This window comes from Leopardus geoffroyi, chromosome E2 (assembly GCF_018350155.1).
Source record: "Leopardus geoffroyi isolate Oge1 chromosome E2, O.geoffroyi_Oge1_pat1.0, whole genome shotgun sequence".
Taxonomy (NCBI): domain Eukaryota; kingdom Metazoa; phylum Chordata; class Mammalia; order Carnivora; family Felidae; genus Leopardus; species Leopardus geoffroyi.
The window spans coordinates 16,350,558-16,375,187 of record NC_059335.1 but is presented as its reverse complement, the minus strand read 5'-3'; the positions used below and the strand labels follow the sequence as shown (position 1 = coordinate 16,375,187).

The following is a 24,630-nucleotide window of genomic DNA, read 5'->3' as shown; positions in this document are numbered from 1 at the left end:
CATTTCTAGCGGTACTTTTGTCTGGCTTTGTTATTAGGATAATTCTAGCCTTATGGTTAGGAAGCATTCCTTCCTCTTCTTTTGAAAGAGTTTGAGTAGGATTGGTGTTAAATTTTCTTTAAATGTTTAATTTCACTGATGATGTCATGTAGTTCTTGACTTTTCTTTTTTGGAGCTCTTGAACTACCAACTCAGTCTTTTGTTATAGGTTTCTTTAGATTTTGTTTCTTTTGAGTCAACTTTGGTAATTTCTGTGTATGTAAGAATTTTACATATTTAATCTACATTATTTAATTTGATGGTGTACAATTGTTTATATTCACCTATAATCCTTTTTAATTCTTGTAAGGATGGTAATGTTCTCATTTCTGATTTTAATTATTTGCATTATCTTTTATTTCTTAAACAGTTTATGTAAAGTTTGTCAGTTTTGTTGATCATGTCAAAGAACCAACTTTTGGTTTCATTGATTCTATTTTTTTATTCTACATATTGTTTATCTGTTTTCATCTATTTTCTTCCTTCTTCCAGCTTTGGGTTTTGTTTGCTCCTCATTTTCTAGTTCATTAAGATGTAAAGTCAGGTTGAGACTCTTTTTTAAGTAGGCATTTACAGCTGTATATTCCCTTCTGAGCACTGCCTTCATTGCCTCTCATAAATTTTGATGTTTTTGTTGTACTTCATCTCAAAGTATTTTCCGGTTTACACAGTGATTTCTTTGACTAACTGGTTAAGACTGTAAGTCCCATACATCTGTGAATTTTACAGTTTTGCTTCTATTGATGCCTACCCTCATTCTTTTTTTTTTTTTAAATGTTTATTTGTGAGACAGAGAGAGACAGAGCATGAATGGGGGAGGGTCAGAGAGAGGGATACACAGAATCCGAAACAGGCTCCAGGCTCTGAGCCGTCAGCACAGAGCCCGACGCGGGGCTCGAACTCACGGACCGTGAGATCATGACCTGAGCCAAAGTCGGCCGCTTAACCGACTGAGCCACCCAGGCGCCCCAACCTACCCTCATTCTATTGGTCAGAGAAGATACTTTGTATTCTTTTAGTTGTTTTAAATGAGAATTGCTTTATGGCCTAACACACAGGCTATACTGGATAATGTTCATGTGCACCTGAGAAGAATGTATAGCTGCTGTTGTTGATGGAGTGTCCAAATGTGTCTGTTGGGGCTAGCTGGGTTTTAGTGTTCAAGTCCTCCAGTTACTTACTGATCTGCTGTCTATATGTTTTATCCATTATTGAAAGCGAAGTGTTTAAGTCTCCACCTGTTGTTGTTGTGGAACTACTTCTCTCTTCAATTCTGTCCAGGTTTACTTCATATATTTTGAGTGTCTGGTGCATATATCTTCTTGATGAATTGACCCTTATATAATTTTCTTTGTTTCATGTAAAAATTTAAGCCTAAAACCCATTTGTATACTAATAGAGCTACCCCAGATCTCTTTTGGTTGTTATTTGCATGGAGTTTCTTTTACCATAACTTAATGTTGTACCTACTAGTGTCTTTGGCTCTAAAATGAGTCTCTTGTGTGCAGCATACAGTTGCATTGTTGGTTTTTTTTGGTTTTTTTAACCCACTATGATTCCTGTTTTTTAATTCGTAAGTTTAGTTCATTTACATTTAAAATGATTACTGATAATGCAGGATTCATTCTGCTGTTTGTTCCTCAACTCTCCTAATACTTTTTTTTTCTAGTGTACCATTTTTATTCCTCTTTATTTCTTTTTAGTATATTCTTTATTTTCTTAGGGGTTACTATGGGTATTACAGTTAACACTCTTAACTTATACCAATCTACATTGAATTGATACCAAATTAGTTCAATAACACAGTACCTCTGTTCCTGTCCAACTCCATCCCAAATTTTTGTTGAAATTTCACAAATTACATCGTTATACATTATGTGCCCATTGACACAGGTTTCAAATTATTGTTTTATGCATTTGTCTTCTTAATCATGTAGGAAACAAAATGAGATAAATTAGAAATACAGTAACACTAGCTTTCATATATACACCTGTGCAGTTACCTTTGTTGGTAATCTGTTTCTTTGTATGACTTGGAATTACTGTCTCATGTCCTTTTATTTCAGCCTTTAGAACTCCCTTTAGCATTTCTTGCAGGGAGGTCTAGTAGAGGCCAATTCTCTTGCCTTTTGTTTATCTTAGTTTTTCCTTCATTTTTGAAGGGCAGTTTTGCCAACAGAGACTTGGTTGAAAGTGCTTTTTCCCCCCAGCACTTTAATTTTTTATCCCATTGCCTTCTGGGCCAGATGGGTTTCTCATGAGAAATCAGCTATTAATTTTATTGGCGATCCCTTGTCTGTGACAAGTCTCTCCTCTCACTGCTTTCAAGATATTCTCTTTGTATTCCAACAATTATACTGTGTCTCAGCATGGACCTCTGAGATTATCTACCTTAGAGTTCATTGAGCTTCTTCAATGTGTAGTTTCATATAATCTGGGACACTCACTATGGCTAACTTATATGGATGGCATTTAATGCCAGTGGTTGATTACCTCAACTGGTGCATTTGACAACACTCACATACAACTCCAGGGGGGTTTTGGCTTTTTTTTTTTTTAATGGTGGTTCGGTTCCCATGTGGAGCATCCCAAGATTGAGTGTTCCAAGACAACTAGGCAGAAGCTATAGGCTTCTTATAACCTAGCTTCAGAAATCACAGAGTATTACTTCTGCCATAATCTACTGGTCAAGCAAACCATTAAGAACATCCCAGATTCAAGAGGCAGAATTGGAGATCTCTTCACAATGAGAAAAATGTCAAATGATTCCTGGCTCATTTTTAATCCATCATTATACCTTGTTGATTCTAAGAGAGTTGCTTCCAGAGCAAGCAAATGACAAAGAAATGTCAAGGGTAGGTTTGACATTTTGTGCGTGGGAAGGGCAGGATGTGGAGTGTCCTATATCTGTACTAGTGGAAGGACAAGCCCTGCATTAAAGACAGAGATATAGGAAAGTTAGGGGTGAAAAAGAAATAATATCCTGTCTCCCCAGGATAAGAGAAAATGCTACCTCAGTGATGCTCCTTGGAGTGTGAAGGGGAAAGGAAAAGTAAGGATAGCCTCTAGGAAGTCAGAATATTTGAGCCTCTGATATGGCTAAAGCCTCCATCATCAAGGCTTACCTTCACCTTCCAGGTACCCTGTAAGCAACCATGTGTTGAAGGCTCAGGGGAGAGAACACTGCCTGCCACTCTTGTAGGTCAGTAAGTCTGAGAATGTTCTGGATGAGGCAATTGAGGCTGCATGCCATCTGGAATACACATAACCACATTATTAAATATAACTTATTAAATAACCTAATTTAGTCAAATGATTTTACTCTGAAGAATAATTCACTTTTCACCAAGAATCCCTACTCACCCCCTATACCCAAATACTGTGCATCCTGTCTTTAATAATAATTGCTACCAATTCTTGGTACAGTTTGCTTAGGTCTTTTTCCATTTTGATTCTCACAGCTACCCCATTTTACAGATAAGGAAATTGAGGCTTAGAGATATAAGTTTTTCCCAAGGACATGGAGAAAATGGCATAGCAAGGAATCAATTTCATATCTAGTTGGCACCACAGTATAGTTACTATACAATGTTTTGTCCTTAAGACTCAATAAAACTCCTATTTGTCATAAGGATGGTCTATATGATTAATTCGGCAATTTTTTGGTAATTATCCCTGCCTGGGAATATATCTTCTGCCACTGTTGATGTAAATAGGTACTTAAACATATTTAATGCATGAAACTCCAATCCAAGATGGTGATGTAGGAAGACACTGAACTCACTCCCCAGACAGACCAGAATCAATACCTATTTACAGATCATTTCCTCCTGAAAAACTGATGGATAACTGAATAGCTTCTGCAAAACAAAAGCTAAAACAACAGAGAATAGCATGAGAGATTGCGACATGGTAATGTCCAAACAAGTAAACTGCAGTGCGGAGGGATAGTACAGGGGGCCAGAAGCAAATTCATCTGCCCTGGGGCACAAATAAAAAGCCGTGGCTTAAAAGAGCAATTAATACATAATAGATCCAGCCCTAGAACCCACTGAACAGTAGAAGAGTGACTTTAACTCTCTCCAGGTTAGAAGGGTTGCTGAGCACTATGGTTTATACTACTCTTCCACCTTGAGAGTGCAGACTGCAGCAGGGTCCAGATATGTAGCTGGCCTGTCACCTCACTGAGCCCCACGTTCCTAGCTTACACCAACCCCAGATACACTGGAGCATGGAAAAAAAGCCAAAATTTATTTTTATTTTTTTAAAGTTTAATTAATTGAGAGAGAGAAGAGAGAATCCCAAGCAGACTCCACACTGTTAATGTGCATAGCATGATGCAGGGTTCAAACTCACAAACTGTGAGATCATGACCCTGAGCTGAAATCAAGAGTTGGATTCTTAACTGACTGAGCCACCCAGGTGCCCCAAGAAAGCCACAATTTAAAAAAGCAACTAAGGGGAGCATCTGGATGGCTCACTCTCTAAATAAACAAACAAACTTAAAAAATTAAAAAAGAACTGATACAACTCAACACCCAAAACACAGATTATCCACTAAAAAATGGGCAGAAAACATGAACAGACATTTCTCGAAATAAGATATACAGATGGCCAACAGACACACGAAAAAATACTCAACATCACTTACCATCAGGGCAATGCAAATCAAAACTACAATAAAATATCCCCCTCGAACCTGTCAGAATGACTAAAATCAATAATACAAGAAACAACAAGGTGTTGGAGAGGATGTAGAGAAAAAGGAACATTCGTACATTATTGATGGGAATGCAAATTGGTGGAGCCACTGTGGAAGACAGTATGGAGGTTCCTCAAAAAATTAAATATAGAACTACCCTACAATCCAGTAATCACACTACTGGGTATTTACCAAAAAAAAGTACAAAAACACTAATTCAATGAGATACATGCACCCATGTTTAGAGCAGTATTTACAATAGCCAAATTATGAAAGCAGCCCAAGTGTCCATCAATAGGTGAATGGATAAAGAAAATGTGATATATCTACAATAGAATACCATTAAGCCATAAAAAAAAATGAAATCTTGCCATTTGCAATAACATAGATGGAGCTAGAGAGTATAATGCTAAGTGTAATAGAGAAAGACAAATACCGTATGATTTCACTCATATGTGGAATTTAAGAAACGAAGCAATGAAAAAAAAGACAAACCAATAAATAGACTCAACTATAGAGAACAAACTGATGGTTACCAGAGAGGGGGTGGGTGGGATGATGGGTGAAACAGTTGATGGGGATTAAAGAGTTCACTTATAATGATGAAAAAAAAATTTTTAATGTGCTGGGAAAACTAGGCAGCTACCTGCAAAAAAATCAGACAAGTTTTATATACCATACATAAAAGGATCAAAATGGATTAAAGACCTAAATATGAGAACTGAAACCACAAAACTCCTGGAAGAGAACACAGGCAATAATTTCTCTGACATCGACCATAGCAACATTTTTCTAGATATGTCTCGTAAGGCAAGGTAAACAGAAAAACTATTGGGAGCATATCAAAATAAAAAGCTTTTGCACAGTGAAGAAAACCAACAAAACAAAAAGGCAACTTACTGAATGGGAGAAGATATTTGTAATGATATATATGATATGGGGTTAATATCCAAAATATATAAAGAACTTAATCCAAACCCAAAATACAAATAATCCAATTACAATGGGCAGAGGACCTGAATAGACATTTTTCCAAAGAAGGTGTGGTGAACATGAAAAGATGTTCAGTATTACTAATCATCAGGGAAATGCAAATCAAAACCACAATAAGATATCACCTTACACCTGTCAGAATGGCTAAAATAAAAAGGACAAGAAATAACAATTGTTGGCAAGCATTTGAAGAACAAGGAACCCTTGGGCCCTGTTGGTGGGAATGTAAATTAGTACAGCCACTCTGGAAAACAGTATGGAGAGTCCTCAAAAAATTGAAAATAGAAATGCCTTACAATCTTGTAATTCCACTACTGGGTATTTACCCAACAAAAACAAAACACTAATTCAAGAAGATATATGTACCCTTATGTTTACTGCAGCATTATTTATAATAGCCAAGATATGGAAGCAACCCAAATATCCATCAATAGATAAATGGATAAAGATACATACACCTGCACACATGGAATATTCCCCAGCCATAAAAAGAATGAAATCATGCCATCTGCAATAACATGCATAGAACTAAGTGATATTATTCTAAGTAAAATCGGTCAGACAAGGGAAAAACAAATAGCATATTATTTCACTCATACATAGAATCTAAAAAACAAATGGGGTGCCTGGGTGGCTCAGTTGGTTAAGTGTCCAACTTTGGCTCAGATCATGATCTCACTGATCATGAATTTGAGCCTCACAAGGGGATCTCTACTGTCAGCACCAAGCCCACTTCAGATCCTGTGTCTCCCTTTCTTTCTGTCCCTCCCTCACTCACACATGTACTCTCTCAAAAATAAACATTAAAAATTTTCAAACAAAACAAACAAAAAGCGGGATCAGATCTATAAATACTGAGGACAAAATGATGGTTGTCAGAAGGGAAAAGGGAGGGAGGATGGGCAAAATGTTGAGAGGGAGGAGATAACAGGCTTCCAATTATGGAATCAATCAGTCACGGGAATAAAAGAGCATTGGGAAGGAATATAGTCAATGGTATTGTAATATCGTTGGGTGGTGGCAGATGGTAGCTACACTCGTGGTAAGCATAACATATAGTAGTTGAAGCACTATATTGTACACCTTAAACTAATATACCATGTGTCAACCGCACTTAAATTAAAAATTTTTTAATTTATTTATTTTGAGAGAGAGAGAGGAAGCATTCAAGTGGGAAAGGGGGTGAGAGAGAGTGAGACAATCCCAAGCAGAGCCTGGCACAGGGTTCGATCCCATGAACTGTGAGATCATGAGCTGAAATCAAAAGTCAGACAGTGAGCCACTGAGGTGCCCCATACTTAAAATTTTTTAATGTATATACAAAAAAAGGCAAAACATTTAGATATGATCAAAGAATATATACAGATTTTAAATAGACATCAACATGTTCAACATTCTAACATCATCAGTTATTAGGGAAATGCAAATTAAAACCACATGAGATACTTTATGTACCTATTATAATGTGTATAAAAAGACTGACCATACCATGTGTTGGCAAGGATGTGGAGGAACTAGTTCTCATATAATACTTTTGGGAATATAAAATGGTAAACCACCTTGGAAAACAGTTTAGAAAACTTTTTAAATATTTTTAAAGGTAAACATGTAACTACCATATGACTGAAGCATTCCATTCCTAGATATTTACCAAGAGAAATGAAGGCACATATCCATATCAAGACTTGTACAAATGTGCAAAACAGCTATGTTTACAATAGCCAGGTCCTAAGGGGAAGAGAAACCACAATTGCATCAATAGGTAAACGGATAAATTGTAGTATCTACACAGTGGAATTCCATTCACCAATAATTAAAAGGAATGGATTATTGCCACATGGATGGATCTCAAAATAATCATGCTGCATAAAAGAATCCAGATATTTATAGCAGCGCCATCAACAATAGTCAATTATGGAAAGAGCCCCCCATCAACTGATGAATGGATAAAGAAGATGTGGTGTGTACATACATACACAAAGGACTACTACTCAGCGATGAAAAAGAATGAAATCTTGCCATTTGCAACAATGTGGATGGAACTAGAGGGTATTTAAGTTACAGAGAGATATATGATTTCACTTGTGGAATTTGAGAAACTGAAGAGGTGAACATAGGGGAAGGGAAGGAAAAAAAGAGGGAGGCAAACCATAAGAGACTCTTAAATACAGAGAACAAACTGAGGGTTGCTGGAGGCAGGGGAATGGGTTAACTGGGTGATAGGCATTAAGGATGGCACTTTTTGGGATGAGCACTGGGTGTCATAGGTAAGAAATAAATCCCCGGCTTCTACGCCTGAAGCCAAGACTACACTGTATGTTAACTAACTTGAATATAAATTTTAAAAAAAGAAAGAAAGAAAACACCATATATATACAAAGGAAGCCAGATAACTTGAAAAAAACTTGAAGAAAAAAAAAAAAAGAAGCCAGATGAAAGGAGAGTACATATCATATGAGTCCATTTATAGAAAACTTTAGGAAATGCAAATCATCTATTGGAACAGAACAGGGATTTGAGAGGAGGTACAGGAGGATAGAAGGGTAGGATTACAAAGAGGCACGAGGAAACTCTCAGAGGTAATGGATATGTTAGCAATATTGTGATGGTTTCACATGTGTATACATATGTCAAAATGTACATTTTGACTTGTACATTTAAATATGTGTAGTTTATATTTGTTAACTATACTAAAATAAAGACTAAAAAAACATAATTCTCACCATATGACTTTTGTTATAAATTCTACATTTTCCATAAAGAAACTGACAACTATAAAAGTAGTATGTGTAACAACCTTTTTAGTTCCTTCTATTTATTCTACATCAGGTGCATGCATTTTAATCTCAAAAATACACAATTAGGTTAAAGTTATTGCCTTCCTTTTACAAATAAAGAGCTAAAGCTCAATGGAGGTTAATTCCATACCTTAGTTAATTCCACACCACAAGATACAGAGCTAGCATTTTAAGAACAGTCATTTTAGGACTTCTGGTTAAGCATAATAAATTGACTACATGTCTTCCTCCTGGAAACACATAAAATAACAGTAGGAATTAATTCACATGGAAAAAGAGAACAACCGGGGTGCCTGGGTGGCGCGGTCGGTTAAGCGTCCGACTTCAGCCAGGTCACGATCTCGCGGTCCGTGAGTTCGAGCCCCGCGTCAGGCTCTGGGCTGATGGCTCAGAGCCTGGAGCCTGTTTCCGATTCTGTGTCTCCCTCTCTCTGCCCCTCCCCCGTTCATGCTCTGTCTCTCTCTGTCCCAAAAATAAAAACGTTGGAAAAAAAAATATTTAAAAAAGAAAAAGAGAACAAGTAAGGAGAAAACATGGGGAAAGATTTCAAATATTTGGGGCGCCTGGGTGGCTTGGTCGGTTGAGCGTCCGACTTTGGCTCAGGTCATGGTCTCACGGTCCGTGAGTTCGAGCCCCGCGTCGGGCTCTGTGCTGACAGCTCAGAGCCTGGAGCCTGTTTCAGATTCTGTGTCTCCCTCTCTCTCTGCCCCTCCCCTGTTCATGCTCTGTCTCTCTCTGTCTCAAAAATAAATAAACGTTAAAAAAAATATTTAAAAAAAAAGATTTCAAATATTGTCAGTTCTGTCATAATCCTTTTAAAATGTATTAACATGATTATAAGGAAATAATTGGAGTTTACTATGGATTTTGATTTGCTTAAGTGTAATTTCATTTGAGAAACACTAAGTGAATGCAAAAAGTGCACTCGGCTGAACCAAGCTATATAGAACACTAACCACATATAGACACACACCTCATAAAAACAATGAGCCACACTCATGCATGTGTTACAACTTTCCGTCCAATTTCAGATAAGCATCCTCCCACCACTTCACAGTAACAAGATGGTCCTCAGGGCCTTGCAGCCTCACACCTCCCTTTCATTTCCCCTTCTTTCTTCTCAACCTGTTTGGTATTTTCCCTCTGTCTTTTGCTGTATTTCTGTCTTTTCTGTTACTGTTATTCTCTCTCTCTTTCATTTACTTCTTGCACATGGGGTGGCGGGAGTGACAGTGGGATTGGCTGGCCACTGAGAGTGTAGATACCCACATCCAAAACTTCAGGTCTTTTTCAAGGTGAATTACTATATATTGTAATATTTAATGTACTTAGCCTTTGAAAACTGTGCTGCCATTTTTATTAAGTTCCTGTATTTTCTAATGAGTCACTGGTGAAATGTTTGGACATTGTGCCTTTATCCTTGTTTAAAAGACTTATGGTTTTTATCAGGTAACTTAGCATAACATGATGATTTTTAGGACTGCATATGTTGCATATACAGATTGTATAGTTTTTCAAAGAAGATTAAAGTATGGAATACTGATGACTGATTCAGCATAGCATAAAATTCTGCAATTTAATACATGTAAAAAGACATACCAGTGTGAAATTTGAGGTGATTTGCCTCAACAGAGCCCTAGACTCAGGAGATGCAAGAAAAAGGAGGCTGAAAATAGGAAGTTTGTTTCAAATCTGTATTCAGAACAAATAGATTTCCAAGTTTGCTCTCATCCACAAAGCCAAAAAACTACACCCACAAGGAAACTGATGACACCAGCCTAGGTGGCAAGGGCAAGGAGGCACAGAAATTAAATAAGAAGTAAAATTCTGAATATTGTATAGTAATAGGAAAGAAAGTCAGAAATAACTAACAACAAAGGAGACATTAAAGAAATAAAATATTAGGAGCCACTATACACAATTAACTTTGAAAGCCAAAATGAATTGGACAAATTATTTATAATACGAAACTAGGTACAAGAGGAAATAGAATACTAGAATGTATCAATAACCTTTAAAGGAATTTAAATAGTAATCAAAGCCTACTTCTCATTCAGGTAAATTTTATTCTAGGACTATAAGAATGGTTCAACACACCAAAAGCCAACTAAATAATTCCCCACATTAATGGTGTAAAGGGAAAAAATACAGTTATCTCAATACGTGAATACTGAATTGATTTAATTCAAGAACTAGTCACTGAAAAACAAAAGCAAAAAAAACTCTAACAAATTACAGATAAAAGAGATCTTTGATAATTAGATGCAACTTACCAAAATCGCATGGCAAAATGTAGTTCATAATGAAGAAACTTTAGAGTCAGTCTTTTAAATATAAATATAGGACAAGAATGACCACTACTGTAACATATTACTAGAATTCCTGAACAATGCTCTAAGACAGTAAGATGTGCAAGGACTAGAAAGGAAGGAATAAAACTATCAATGTTTGAAGAAACTAAGATCATCTACTTAGACAATCCAATCAAATCAACATGTAAACTATTACACAATTAAAAGAATTTAGCTAGTTTGCTGGATTCAAGATTATTTTATTAGAAACAACAGCATTTCTCTACATGAGCATTGAGTATCTAGGAGTTAACACAGAACACACAAACCTCTATGGAAAAACTTCTGAATTCTTAAAGGAGAAATTTTGAATAAAGATAAAGATATTCTATGTTCTTGGATCAGATGACATAGCAAAATAAAGATACCAATTTTCTCTAAATTAATATATAAATCCAGTGAGATTCCCAAGAAGATTCCAGTGGGACTTTTGAGTTATCTTTTTTTTTTTTTTTCAACGTTTATTTATTTTTGGGACAGAGAGAGACAGAGCATGAACGGGGGAGGGGCAGAGAGAGGGAGACACAGAATCGGAAACAGGCTCCAGGCTCTGGGAGCCCGACGCGGGGCTCAAACTCACGGACCGCGAGATCGTGACCTGGCTGAAGTCGGACGCTTAACCGACTTCAGGTTATCCAGGCGCCCGAGTTATCTTAATATTTTATTCCAAAATCTATTCAGAGGAATAAAATCCATGAATAGCTAAGTCAACTGCAGAAAAGAATGTCAGGAAGTGACTTGCCTTACCAGATTAAAAACAAACTACAAAGCTGTATGTAGTAATGAAAATGGCATTGTACTAGCATAAGATCAGACAAATAGACTGTGTAGTAAAGAATTTAACCTTGCCCAAAAGGAGTTCTGGCCTTTTCTCTTGGCTTCCAGGAGGTAGTGTCTAGGCCCTTGTGTGATGAGAAAACAACCTTTGAGGAAAACAACTTTGTTTTTCTGAGGTGCTGCCTAGGCATTTTATAGTACAATAACCCTGCTCACACCCAGAGTCTAAACATTTAGATAAGGACTTGAGTTTAGGATGCCGAACACAAGTTCCCACTTTATTTTCGGAGGCACCTTTTTAAATAACCACTTAGAGGTAAGCCTATGAAAAGTTAGTGACCTCCACCCCAACCACCTGGTAAGTAATAGGTGCTCACTACCCTCCTCATTACCTCCTGCTTGCTCCTGACCTGGAATGGAGGACTCCCCTTCCCCCTGGCTTTCAACTTCACCCTTTCACTTCTGGGATCCACAAGTGATAATAAATCTTGTGACTGTACTTCCTTTATGTGGGGGTACTGAAACTACACTTTCAATCAAAATTACCCTGTGGGTCCCATTTCCCCAGAAGGGGAGCCTGGATGCTGAGAGAACTACCTATCAATCCCATGTGGGTGGCCTGTGCCCCCTCATTCATCAGGTCATAATCTCCATATTCTTAATTTAATACACTAGTTCCAGCTTCCCAACATATCTTTGAATGTCATGCATGGTAGGAATGTCTTTGCTTAGGGGCTTTAGATCACACTGGAGAGTCTAACAATGTGATTTAAAGTGGGAGTTTCAGGCATGTGAGCTCAATCAACCTCTGGAGGGGCTGGAGACAAGAGACTCAGATCTACCACATGCACAATCAGTCATGCCTATGTGCTGGAGCCTCAGTATAAACTCTGAACACCAAGGCTCAGGTGAACTTCCCTGATTGCAGTACCCTCTGTGTATTATTACACATCAGTGTTGGAAAAACACTGTGTCGACCTCATAGGGAGAGGACAACAGAAGCTTCACATCTGGTCCTTTTCCCGGACACATTTCTATGTACTTCTTCCCTTGACTTATTTTAATCTATATCTTTTCCCTGTAATAAGTCATACCTGTGAATATAAAAGCTTTCAGTGAGTTCTGAGCCTATCTAGCAAATTATGAGAACTGAGGGTAGTTTTAGGAACCCCCCAACTTGCAATTGGTATTGGAAGTGAGTGTGATTTTGTGTGGACTCTTTCCCCTAACTTAATAGTTGCTTACTTTCTGTAGGAGGAGGTCTTCAAGACTCCAGTTGACCCATGAGTGGACTCAGACACTTGGAGGCTCCTTACCTCCTTCCCGTCCTTGGGATGTACATTCCACCACTCTTCCCATACTAGAAGCCACCTCAAGGACAAGCCTTGAGTCATGTGTTGTTGAGACCATCTGGATGGTATATGTGACTGAATCCTGTTAAGGTCTCTATATAAACCTTTAGGATTCTGGCAGGCGGATGCGGGGATCTATTGGTCTTGCAGCCACCCAAGACAAGCCTCATATGTAAGTTCCCTTGCTTATTAAAACTACCACCTAAAAACAAAACAAAAAAAATAAATAAAAATAAACAACAACAACAAAACCCTGCCACCTACCCAATCTGGAGTGGTGGGCCTCTTTCTTGAGTCTCTCCTTGCCCTCTGTGTATAGGGGCCAATTTCAAATTTCACATGGGGAACTATAGAGGTTGAGAACCAGCACTTAAACATAGACCAATGGAATGGAATAAATACACACACTCTCTTTGTCAATGAGGAAATGATAAACTTTTAGAAAATAGTATTAGGAGGGGCGCCTGGGTGGCTCAGTCGGTTAAGCGTCCGACTTCAGCTCAGGTCATGATCTCGCGGTCGGTGAGTTCGAGCCCAGTGTCAGGCTCTGTGCTGACCGCTCAGAGCCTGGAGCCTGTTTCGGATTCTGTGTCTCCCTGTCTCTCTGACCCTCCCCCGTTCATGCTCTGTCTCTCTCTGTCTCAAAAATAAATAAATGTTAAAAAAAAAAAAAAAGAAAATAGTATTAGGAAACTGCTCATTACAGAGAAAAATAAAAGTGAGTTATTACCATGTGCCATATACAAATAACGATTCCATGTGGAATAAATTCCTAATTGTGAAAGATAAAATTAATGGGAGAAAGTCTTATAGAATATTTTTGTGACCTAAATTGGGGAGACCTTAAACAAGAGCCAAGAACAGCAGAAATTGTAAGTAAAAAAAAAAAAGGAATTAATGGCTTTTACTACATAATTAATAGTTAATAACAAAAAATAATTAATAATTAATTAAACTTTTATTTTAACTTATTATAAAATTATAAACACTAACTTATTATAAAATTATAAACACTAACTTATTATAAAATTATAAACACTAATAAATTAATGTTTACTAAGCAAAGCACCCCAAAGTTACCAGGAAAAAAATTACAGTCTAAGAGAAGATATTTGTAACATCTAACACTAACATAAATATCAACTAGTCTATGAAGTAGAATACAGAGCTAAGCTATACAAACCAAAAAGAAAAAGATAAATATCCCAGTTAAAAAAAAAAAGATATGAGAAGTCAATTTATAGAATGGGAAAACCAAATAGTTAACAAGTCAAATAAACAATATTTGAACTTTTCAATAGTCAGATAAATAAAACTTAAACAAGATACCAATTATACTTAACTGATTGTGAAGAATTAGAAAGCTAGATAAATGCCAGATGTTGATTAGTAGTGTGGTAAAGAAGAACTCCTGTATGCTACTGGCAGGAATAGCCAGCCCTTCTCTTCTGGAAAGTGGCCTGGCAGTTTTTAGTCAAATGAAGCACAAGTGAGCCCTATGATACAGCAATTCCATTCCCAGGTATATAACCCAAAGAAAATTTTACATTTCCGTAAGAGAGATATAGAAGAATTTTAATCAGTCTTGTTTGTTGTGTTGTTGAAGGGGTGGTGTTTGATGGTGGGAGAGAAGCAATCTACTATCCATCACTCAGGCAGTGGGCAAATAAAGTTGCAATGTTATGGAGCAGTTAAATAAAGAACTAGACATAGTTTTGCTGGGTAAAAGAAGTTTAACACCAAAAAAAAATCTGATTAAAAAATGGGCAAAAGACTTAAATAGACATTTTTCCAAAAAACGACATACGGATGGCCAACAAACACATGAAAACATGCTCAGCATCATTACTCATCATGAAAATGCAAATCAAAACCACAATTAGATATCAACTCACACCAGTCAGAGTGGCTAATATCAAAAAGACAAGAAATTTAACAAGTGCTGGTGAGAATGTAGAGAAAAAGGAGCCATTGTACACTGCTGGTAGGAACGGAAACTGGTGTAGTCACTATAGAAAACAGTTCTTCAAAAAAATTGAAAAGAAAAATACCATACAACCTAGTAATTCCATTTCTGGATATTTACTGAAGAAAACAAAAACACTAATTTGAAAAGATATATGCACCACTATGTATATTGCAGCATTATTTACAATAGCCAGGATATGGAAGCAACCTAGATGTCCATAGATAAATGGATGGATAAAGAAGATGTGGTATACAAAGAATACAAAAATACTAGTTCAAAGGGATACATGCACCCCAATGTTTATAGCAATGTTATCAACAACAGCCAAATAATGGAAAGAGCCTGAATGTCCATCGACTGATGAATGGATAAAGAAGATGTGGTGTGTGTGTGTGTATATATATAATGGGATACTACTCTGCCATAAAAAAAGAATGAAATCTTGCCATTTGCAACAACATAGATGGAGCTATAGAGTATCACGCTAAGTGAAATACATCAGAGAAAGACAAATACCATATGATTTCACTCATATATGGAATTTAAGAAATAAATGAGCAAATGGGGGGGGGTGAAAAGAAGCAAAACAGGAAACAGACTCTTAACTATAGAGAACTGATGTTTACCAGAATGGAGGTGGGTGGGGGGGATGGGTTTAAATAGGTGATGGGGATTAACGAGGGAAATTGTTGTATGTAAGTGTTGAATCAGTAAATTGTACACCTGAAACTAATATTACACCCTATGTTAACTAACTGGAATTTAAATAAAAACTTAAAAAAAAAAAGATGTGGTATATATACACAAAGGAATGTTAGCCATAAAAAAAGAAACCATTTGCAACAACATGGATGGACCTTGGCAACATCATGCTAAGTGAAATAAGTCAGAGACAAATACCATATTATTTCACTGATCTGTGGAATCTAAAAACAAAACAAACAAAAAATAGAAGCAGACTCATAAATACAGAGAACAACTGGTGGTTGCCAGAGGAGAAAGGGAAAAGTGCTAGGCAAAATAGGTGAAGGAGATTAAGAGATACAAAAACTTCCAGGGTGACTGTCTGGCTCAGTTGGAAGAGCATATAACTCTTGATCTTGGGGTCATGAGTTCAAGTCCCACATTGGGGGTAGAGATTACTTGGATAAATAAATAAAACTTAAAAAATATTTTTAAAAAAGAGGTATAAACTTCCAGTTATAACATAAGTCACAAAAATGAAAAGTATAGAGAATATAGTCAATAATACTGTAATAGCTTTGTATGGTGACAGATGGTAACCACTTATTGTGGTATTTCATAATGCACATTATTGCCAAATCGCTATGTTGTACACCTGAAACTAATATATCAGCTACACTTCAATTTAAAAAAAAATAATAATAAGGGAGGCTGGGTGTCTCAGTCGGTTAAGCATCCGACTTTGGCTCAGGTCATTATCTCATGGCTCGTGGGTTCAAGTCCCTCATTGGGCTCTGTGCTGACAGTTTGGAGCCTGGAGCCTGCTTCATATTGTGTCTCCCTCGCTCTCTCTACCCCTCCCCTGCTCATTCTCTGTCTCTCTCTGTCTCTCAAAAATAAATAAACATTTAAAAATTTTTTTAATTTTTTTTTACTACAAATATTATTTAAATACAATTTAATTTCTGGAGTATTCTGGTTCATCGTGGTGAATATTAGCTAATATTTTTCCTAGTGACATTTTTTGTTTAATTTTTCTGTGATTTATTTCAAAAAGTAGGAATTTTTTAAATATCTACCTACGTCAAGAGAATGAGAAAAAAAGCAACGGATTGCAAGAAAATTTTTGCAGAAGATATATCTGATAAAGGAGTTAAACAAAATATATAAAGACCTCTTAAAACACAACAATAAGAAAATAAATAACCTGATTTAAAAATGGGCAAAAGACCGGGACACCTCACCAAAAAAGACATACAGATGATAAATAAGCATATGAAAAGATGCTCCATATCATGTCATCAGGGAAATGAAATTAAAACAAGATACCACCACACACCTATTAAAATGGCCAAAATCCAGAACACTGACAACAAATGCTAAAAGGATGTGGAATAGGAACTCTCATACATTAATGGTGGGAATGCAAAATGGTACAGCCATTTGGAAGTTTGGCAGTTTCTTACAAAACAAAACATACTCTTTTTTCATTTTTTAATGTTTATATATTTGAGAGAGAGAGAAAGAGTGTGAACATGGAAAAAGCAGATACAGAAGGAGACACAGAATCCAAAGCAGGCTCTGAGTGGTCAGCACAGAGCCTGATGCGGGGCTCGAACTCATGAACCACGAGGTCATGACCTGAGCTGAAGTCAAATGCTTAACCAACTGAGCCACCCAGGTGCCCTAAAACTAAACATACTCTTAACGATCTGATCAAGCAGTCACACTCCTTGGTATTTACCCAATGAGCTAAAAACTTATGTCCACACAAAAATCTGTACACATATGTTTATAGCAACTTTATTCACAACTGCCAAAACTTGGAAATAACCAAGATATCCTTGAGTAGGTAAATGGATAAATAAATTGTGGTACATGCAGACAACAGAATATCATTCAGCACTAAAAAAATGTATTAAGAAGCCATGAAAAGACATGCAAGAAGCTTAAATGCATATTACTAACTGAAAGAAGTCAATCTTAAAAGTTTATATACAATATGATTCCAACCATATGACATTGTGGAGAAAACAAAACTACAGTAAAAAGATCAGTAGTTGCCAGAGATTGGGGGGGGAGGGGTGGTGAGGGATGCACAGAGTATGTTTAGGGCTGTGAAAATACTCTGTATGATACTATAACAATGGCTACATGTCACTATACACTTGTCCAAACCCAACGACTGTACTACACAAAGAGTGAACCCTAATGTAAACCAGGGACCTGGGTGACATGATGTGGTAGTGTAAGTTCATCAACTGTGTACCACTCTGGTGGGTGATGTTAGTAATAGGGAAAGCTATGCACGTGTTGGGACAAGATAAATATGGGAAATCTCTGTACCTTCTTCTTAACTTTGCAATGTACCTAAAACCGTTCTAAAAAATAAAGTCTTGGAGAAGCCAAGATGGTGGAACAGCACGGAAGGTTTTGTTGCATCTTGCATCCATGAAATACAGTCAGATCAACACTAAACCATCCTGCAAAATTGATTTGAGGATTAACACAACAATTTGCACAACCTGAGCCACAGATCTCAGCAGGTACACGGCATGGAGAGGTAAACTGGGGGAGAGAGTAGCCACGGAGGGCAGGGAGTTGTTTTTGCTTGCAGCGAGAGGATAGAGACTGGAGGAGAGTATGGGAAAAGCATTCCCCCAAAAAGCAGCTGGAGAGAAAGTGGAAAAATGGAAACAGCCACAGGGACTGAACTAAAAAGGGAGAAAGCAGAAAGGAGAAAGGAGAGGGTTTAAATTCCACTAAGACTCTATAAACAGGGGGAGCACAGAGTCTGAAACTCTGCAGCTCAATACCTGGAGGTGTGCTGGTAGGAAGGGCGAATCCCCAAGAGCAGGGTGAAGTCCAGGCAGTCCTCAGGCAACATGGGGAGAGGCGGTTCCCCTGCTGGGAGGACACTTGGTAGAAACTGTGTGGCCCCCCTACAGGCAAAGGTGCCAGCAGACCCCAGAGGAAAACCACATTAGCTGGTGCTGGAACAAGGTCACTAAGGGTGAAGCCTGGTGCCAGATGTGTGTTATGATTTTCCATAATCCTGAAATGCTGCTGCTACACAGTCACGTGAATGTTTTCTGGGGCGGGCTGGCACCCAGCTGCAGTCTCTGGGCATTGGCAGCAGCACAGTCCCTCAAACGTTCCTGGGTGTGGTCGGCACCCAGCCATTGCTCAGTGAGACCTTCCCCCAGAAGGTCTGAGTGGGACAAAGCCGCAGTCTCTCAGAAGTGAGGGGTTGGGAAACACAGCCACATCTGAGATAAAACTCAGGAGGGAGGTGCCGCCTGGCAACCTGATGGCTCGGTGACAGTGTAAAAGCAGGGAGTGACAGAAGCCGGAGACCAAGGACGGGTGCGCAATTGCTGATCAGGGAGAACAGAGTTCTGATACTAAAGACTGGGTAGCTGGGTGATGCCATTTTCACCCCTCCCACGCATACACATACACACCTACAAGCGACACAACCATCCACCCCAGTAAGCTCAGCAGTGCTATCTAGTGGAGAATGGAGCCATTACACTAAGCCCCGCCCAACTGGGCCAACCTCGCTCTTCAGGAACACCGCAAGTTTCTCTGCCTGCTTAGTTTACGGACTATAAGTTGCTTCATAGTTTGACTTGTAGGGGAAAATGATATAATTTCAATTGTATTTCAGTCTGTTTGCTGGTCCACCTATTCAATATTCTTTTTTTTGTTTTTTTTTCTCTTTTTCATTTCTTTTTTCTTGAATACAGAAAGAAAAAATTTATTTTTATTTTCAATTTTTATTAAAAATGTTTTCCCTTAATTCTACTATATATTTCTTATTTTTTTGTAAATTTTTCAAATTCTATTTTACTTCCATCATTTCATTTTATTCTATTTCATTGTGTTCATTTTTTTCAAATTTTCAAACTTTTTTTTTCTTTTTTCCCCTTTTTCTCTAATCTGTCAAGCTCCTTTCAGACCAAAACACACCTAGGATCTAGCATCATTTATTTTATTTGTGTGTGTGTGTGTGTGTGTGTGTGTGTGTGTTGTTTTTAATTTTTTAATTTTAATTTTTTTACCTTATTAACTTCTTTCTCCCTTCAAAATGACAAAATGAAGGAATTCACCCCAAAAGAAAGAAAGAAAGAGTAGGAAGAAACTACAGCCAGGGACTTAATGAACACAGATACAAGCAAGATGTCTGAACCAGAATTTGGAATCACGATAATAAGAATACTAGCTGGGATTGAAAACAGATTAGAATCCCTCTCTGTGGAGATAAAAAGTAAAAGCTAGTCAGGATGAAATAAAAATGTTGTAGCTGAGCTGCCATCTCAGATGGATGCCACAGCGGCAAGGATGGATGAGACAGAACAGCAAATCAGTGATATAGAGGACAAATTTATGGAGAATAATGAAGCAGAAAAAAAGAGGGAGACTAAGGCAAAAAAGCACGATTTAACAATTAGAGAAATCAGTGACTCATTAAAAAGGTACAACATCAGAATCATAGGGGTCCCAGAAGATGAAGAGAGAGAAAAAGGGGTAGAAGGGTTATGTGAGCAAATCAGAGCGGAAAACTTTCCTAACCTGGGGAAAGACACAGACATCAAAATCCAGGAAACACAGAGGACTCCCATTAGATTCAACAAAAACCGGCCATCAACAAGGCATATCATAGTCAAATTCCCAAAATACTCAGGCAAGGAGAGAATCATGAAAGCAGCAAGGGAAAAACTGTCCTTAATCTACAAGGGAAGACAGATCGGGTTTGCAGCAGACCTATCCACAGAAACTTGGCAGGCCAGAAAGGAGTGGCAGGATATATTCAATGTGCTGAATAGGAAAAATATGCAGCCAAGAATTCTTTATCCAGCAAGGCTATCATTCAAAACAGAAGGAGAGATAAAAAGTTTCCCAAACAAAAATTAAAGGAGTTTGTGACCACTGACCCAGCCCTGCAAGAAATTTTAAGGGGGGATTCTCTGAGGGGAGAAAAGATGGGGGGTGGGGGGAGACCAAAAGCAACAAAGACTAGAAAGGACCAGAGAACACCACCAGAAACTCCAACTCTACAAGAAACACAATGGCAATAAACTCATACCTTTCAGTACTCACTCTAAACATCAATGGACTAAATGCTCCAATCAAAAGACATAGCATAACAGAATGGGTAAGAAAACAAGATCCATCTATATGCTGTTTACAAGAAACCCACTTTAGACCTAAAGACACCTTCAGATTGAAAGTAAGGGGATGGAGAACCATCTATCATGCTAATGGTCGACATAAGAAAGCTGTAGTAGCCATACTTACATCAGACAATCTAGAGTTTAAAATAAAGACTGTAACAAGAGATGAAGAAGGGCATTATATCATAATTAAGGGCTCTATCCACCAAGAGGACCTAACGATTGTAAACATTTATGCTCCAAATGTGAAACACCCAAATATATAAATCAATTAATTACAAAAATAAACTCATTGATAATACCATAATATTAAGGGATTTTAACACCCCACTTACAGCAATGGACAGATAATCTAAACAGAAAAATCAATAAGGAAACAACAGCTTTGAATGACACACTGGACCAGATGGACTTATCAGATATATTCAGATCATTTCATCCTAAAGCAGTGGAATATATATTCTTCTCCAGTGCACATGGAACATTCTCCAGAATACATCACATACTGGGATACAAATCAGCCCTCAACAAGTACAAAAAGATCGAGATCATACCTTGCATACTTTCAGACCACAGTGCTGTGAAACTTGAAATCAACCACAAGAAAAAATTTAGAAGGATAACAAATACTTGGAGACTGAAGAACATCCTACTAAAGAATGAATGGGCTAACCAAGAAGTTAAAGAAGAAATTAAAAAATACATGGAAGCCAATGAAAATGATAACACCACAGCCCACAACCTCTGGGATGCAGCAAAGGCAGTCATAAGAGGGAAGTATATAGCAATCCAGGCCTTCCTAAAGAAGGAAAAAAGGTTTCAGATACACAACCTAAGCTTACACCTTAAAGAGCTGGGAAAAGAACAGCAAATAAAACCCCAAACTAGCAGAACAGGAAATAATGAAGATTAAAGCAGAAATCAATGCTATCGAAATCAAGAAAACAGTAAAACACATCAATGAAACCAGAAGCTGGTTCTTTGAAAAAGTTAACAAAATTGATAAACTGCTAGCCAGTTTGATCAAAAAGAAAAAAGGAAAGGACCCAAATGAATAAAATCAAGAACAAAAGAGACGATCACAACAACACAGCAGAAATAAAAACAATAATAAGAGAATATTATGAGCAATTATACACCAATAAAATGGGCAATCTGGAAGAAATGAACAAATTCCTAGAAACATATAAACTACCAAAACTGAAACAGGAAGAAATAGAACTTTTGAACAGACCCATAACCAGTAAAGAAATCGAATTAGATGAACACATCTTCCCAAAATTCACATGTTGAAATCTAATACCCAATATGATGGTATTTGGAGGTGGGGCTTTTCGGAGGCAATTAGGCCTTGGGGATAAAGCCCTCATTAATGGGGGGGGGGGGGATGCTTTATATAAGACAAAAAAGGGACCAGAGCGCCCAAAGGGATTCTTTGGGCGATGTGAGGATATAAGAAGTTGAGGGGCGCCTGGGTGGCGCAGTCGGTTAAGCGTCCGACTTCAGCCAGGTCACGATCTCGCGGTCCGTGAGTTCGAGCCCCGCGTCAGGCTCTGGGCTGATGGCTCAGAGCCTGGAGCCTGTTTCCGGTTCTGTGTCTCCCTCTCTCTCTGCCCCTCCCCCATTCATGCTCTGTCTCTCTGTGTCCCAAAAATAAATAAACGTTGAAAAAAATATATATATTAAAAAAAAAAAAAAAAAAAAAAGAAGTTGCCAGTCTGCAGCCTGGAATAGGGTCCCTACCAGAACCCAACCATGCTAACACTCTGAATCTGGCTTCTAGACTCCAGAACTGTGAGAAATGAATGTTATGTAAGTCACCCAGTTTATGGTATTCTGTTATAGAAGCCTGAACTAAGACAGGAATTATATATCTCTTTAGGAATCTAAGCCAAATTTCAGACCTGGTGCCTAGAAAAACACAGCTAGGCCCCAACATGCAATATATACAACTCACTGTGCATACATCGAGAGTTCATGGGCCTCCAGGAACTTGTCTAGGGAGTCCCCAAACTTCAGGTTAAGGAGATCATCTCCTTACTTGTGACTTGTAACTGTCCACTGGACACCACCACACCCTGACGAACTGGGGAGGCTGACCCAGAGTTGCACATACATGTTCACTGCCCAAACCTTCAACTTTAACTGGACCCTTCAGAAATAATAATGAACTCTGTGCTTCATCTCCCATCAATTCTCTGCCCAAACTTACCTGTTGACCCACATCTGTGCTAAAGGCCTCAATCACAAACCTTTTAAATCCCTCCTAAAGCAGGTGGCCCCTGTCAGGTGTCAGGACTATCTCCTTTGTGGCTTTAAAAACTGCAATGCATGATGCTGGTAAGGTCACTGTTATTTCATTAAACTGAATTGACTGAAAAACAAGCATCCCAACTTCAGAAATGTTAAAATGCAATGAGAATGTGTCAGTCTTAGAGCCTTACAGATTGATAAAATGGTTGGTAAACAGCTGCGGCACCAACCACCCTCCAAACTGAGCTATTCAAATCCCCTTCCCCAATTTCCCCAATCTTGAAACTAAAGGTTAACATCAGATCTGGCAGGCGGCTTCCAAGGCCTTGCTTCATCCAGGACCTGTGTCTTTCTGGCTGGGTAGTGCCTGTGCTTCATAGGCTGGTAAATACTCCAGATGACCCCACAAGTTGCAAAGCTAATTCTCTCCAGGGTATGTATTTCTGCACCATCAGAGCTGTGCAGAGCACCGAGTTCCCTGGATGTGTGGAATAATTTCCGAATTACATGAAGACAGGGTGGGGAGGGAAGGAACAATCAGAGTGGGGAGTGGGCTAATTGCGAGCATATCTTTAGCCCTCTCACCCACTGTAGTGAGAGGACTGAGGACCAACTGCCCAGAGAAGCCTGTCAGGATAGCAACCTTTAGACAAAATATGGAGCATAAGTCATGAAAAATAAGACAGTGTTTGAAGAAAGAGGGAAGATACAACTCACCTGGCCAAGACTTTAAGGCTTTAAGTAGTGCAAACTTCTTCCCTCAGGCTCCTCTTGTTAGGACTAGAGTTCTAGAAGTCTGGAGGAAGAAAAAGGAGACAGAAGACTCCACACCTGTCTCGCAGCTTCCAAACATGCATGATTTCAAACTCATTCCGCTTCCTTCTCTGGCCCCTGATACACATTAAGATTCTTCACGCCCCCCCCCCCCCCCCCCCCGCAAAAAAAAACCCAAAAGTCTGGTTTTGAGTCACTCCAACACCAAAGAGGGCCTGCATCCGGGCCAAAACGGCTGCATTCTTCCACAGAACTTGCCCTGGGCTCTGGGAGTTTGAGTTCACAACTTTTTTTCCTGACGGGGAGTGGGAGGGAGGAAGAAGGGCAGGAGGCCGCACCACCTCATGTGCAGCAGGAGAGAAGCAGCGCCCAACACCTCTGCGAAAATCATACAGAAACACACACACCCCGCCCCCTCCTCTCACCTTAAAGAAAGGCCAGGCACGCAGGCTGCCACGCGCTTCAGAGGGCCCAAAAGGGCCCCGGTGGTCTCTGGGAAATGTAGTTGGGGGAAGGCTGGAAACGATCCGTCTCGAAGGACGTTGGGGCTCGTAGTTCAGGAGGGAGAAGCAGGTGCTCCGAGTGATCTAACCCGCACAACTGGCGGGCACTGGTGCGCCCCAGAGCCAAATCCCCTCGGCTTCCGGTTCCAGCCAGCCAAGCTAGGGCTAGGGCCTCAAGTGGGGTTCTTGCACAAGAGAAGGGGTACTGGCGGGGGGCGGATGAAGGGCACCGAAGTCAGAGGTGGAAAGGAATCAACT

At 38.7% G+C, this 24,630-nt stretch overlaps 1 protein-coding gene and 1 long non-coding RNA gene across 2 annotated transcripts in view; one reads left to right on the top strand and one right to left on the bottom strand.

Annotated features, from left to right (window-relative positions):
- Window positions 1-24,630, top strand: part of LOC123578207 (zinc finger protein 569) — a 322,725-nt gene that overhangs the window by 49,361 nt on the left and 248,734 nt on the right. The gene's annotated exons all lie outside the window — the stretch shown is intronic.
- Window positions 1,577-24,257, bottom strand: LOC123578317. Its single transcript, XR_006702306.1, has 2 exons — window positions 23,813-24,257; window positions 1,577-3,292 (listed from the first exon to the last, which is right to left on the bottom strand). It is a non-coding gene; the product is annotated as an uncharacterized LOC123578317 (long non-coding RNA).